The sequence below is a fragment of the Durio zibethinus genome, chromosome 23, assembly GCF_047325235.1.
Source record: "Durio zibethinus cultivar Kanyao isolate XHJ-2024 chromosome 23, ASM4732523v1, whole genome shotgun sequence".
NCBI lineage: Eukaryota > Viridiplantae > Streptophyta > Magnoliopsida > Malvales > Malvaceae > Durio > Durio zibethinus.
In genome coordinates this window covers 10,231,734-10,233,930 of record NC_143184.1, presented here as the reverse complement: position 1 = coordinate 10,233,930, position 2,197 = coordinate 10,231,734, and the positions used below count along the sequence as shown (strand labels likewise).

The 2,197-nt window shown below is 25.9% G+C and overlaps 1 non-coding gene across 1 annotated transcript; it reads left to right on the top strand.

Annotated features, from left to right (window-relative positions):
• Nucleotides 1-771: 771 nt before the first annotated feature.
• Nucleotides 772-893, top strand: LOC149512200 (U6atac minor spliceosomal RNA). The gene has a single exon (XR_016332985.1). It is a non-coding gene; the product is annotated as a U6atac minor spliceosomal RNA (small nuclear RNA).
• Nucleotides 894-2,197: the final 1,304 nt, after the last annotated feature.

Here is a 2,197-nt window from a genome sequence, read left to right as displayed (position 1 = left end):
GGCTAGCTGCGGTTCTAAGATAAGGATGGTTGAGACATAAAGAAAAACAAAAAAAAAAAACAACTAATCAATGCATGCAATTGTTAGAGTTCTTGGGTAGTTCGATTGATTTTATTCACACGTCGACTTTCGTCCAGAATTAATTTAATAGCAACCAAAAGCTATCCAACTTCACAACCAAACAACAAATATTTCCAAGAATTCTTAAATTTTTATCTGACTATATTTGACGAATGGTCATTTTCATTTTTTTGGTTCCACTCAGTGCCATCATTATAAGTTTCGATCCCTACTTAGTTAACATGATTTTCATAAACATTTTTCATTTAAGATTAATAAATGAGTTAATATTTAATATTTATTAACAGTATATAAATATTATATATTATTAATTAATCGTACGATGTTTAATAATTTATTAATGATTAAAATAAAAAGGTTATCAAATCTTTAAGAATAGTGATAAATGAGACTCTCATGCAACTTATTAATATTTACTTTGAAGGATTTGATCACTTTTGTTTTATTTATTGTTAATGAAATATTCTCGTATTGATTGTGTATACACTTATATATTATTAATGAATAAAAATTAACTTTTAATTAATATATTCAATTAAATATTCTGTAAGCGCTCTTTAATAATTTTCACTTTTATCCAACATTATACCCTTGGAATCAACCACTCAAATGCATATTTTGATGTCCATATTGGTCATTACACTTTTTCTAAATGTTATGATACATGCTTCATTAAATAATGGCATGGGTGTATTCGTACGAAGAGAGATGGTTGGCATCCCCTCTGACGAGGGCATGAAAATGTATGGGCCTTTCCACATATCCGGTTAAGGCTAAACACATCTAAGCTGGATCTCTAACCCAATTACTTAAGCACCAATACAAAAAATGGCTTTGGTTGGGCCTCAAATTTAGTTGTAATTAATCTTGTCAAGGCTCAGTTACGTGCCCAGGTTAATTGCTGTCAATTACGTACTCAGTTTGAACGGCAAGAGTAGTGCCTACAGAGTCAAATAATTCGTGTGGAGATTGTTTTGACAAATACGCTTAAAATTAAATAATAATATATTTTTTATTAATAAATTATATAATCAAATCTTGGACGCAAATCTCTCAATTAGAAACTTTTCGAAGTACTGATTTGGTGGTTTGATTGTAATTTTAATTATTTTCTATTCTTAATAAATTTTAATTTTAAAAAATATCGAATCTAAAAATTTTATATAAAAAATTTGACTCAAATAGAGTTTGAACCCGCAAGCTTAAGGTTTGCTCCATCTGTGCACACCTCCAAATAAGACTTCATTGAACTGGGAACCTTTTGTCTTTGCTCGGTGTCAGCCACATAATGCTCCTACAATTCTTTCGTGCCGCTACCACCTCTCGCTACACTCGAATGGAAGCACTTAATTTGGAAATTCTTTACTGCTGCACCGTGATTGAACTAGTAATCTTCGTAATTACTTAGTTGAAGATAAAAAATATAAATTAATCTTAAATTTTAATTCAATTAATTTATTTAAAAATAATATTTGTTGATGCAAAATTTTGAAATTAGAAATTAAAAAAGATCGATTTGAAAACAAAAGTCAAAATAGTTTTTGAAATTTGTAATTAGGCATTCAGGTCAATAATAAAAAAGAAGAGAAAAAATAATCATATTTTCTACTTAAAATGAGCGGAGATATCTATACATATATTAAAAAAAAATCTCCAAGGAAATTATCAAATTATTATTTTTATTGTTTGATAAAAAATTGATACTTGATTAAATTAATTATTATATCATATTATAATTATGAAAATAACTTTTTTTATAATTATTTATTACAATACCTTATACCATAATTGCAAAAATATTCATTCTCTTAAGTTGATTATTATGCCTTCCTACTATAATTATAAAAATATTCTTTCTCTTATAATTATTTATTATAATATTTTCATAACATAATTAAAAAAATATCCCTTCACTTATTATTGACCAAAATTATTATAATATCCTCATATCATAATTATAAAAATACACTTATCTCATAATTGATTAAAATTATTATAATATCTCTCTTATCATATTACAAAGTACCCTTATTAAGGTTTAATAAGAAGTTGACACATGCTATTTTATTTTAAAATCAATAACATATATTAAAACAATTCCATTAATAATTATTAA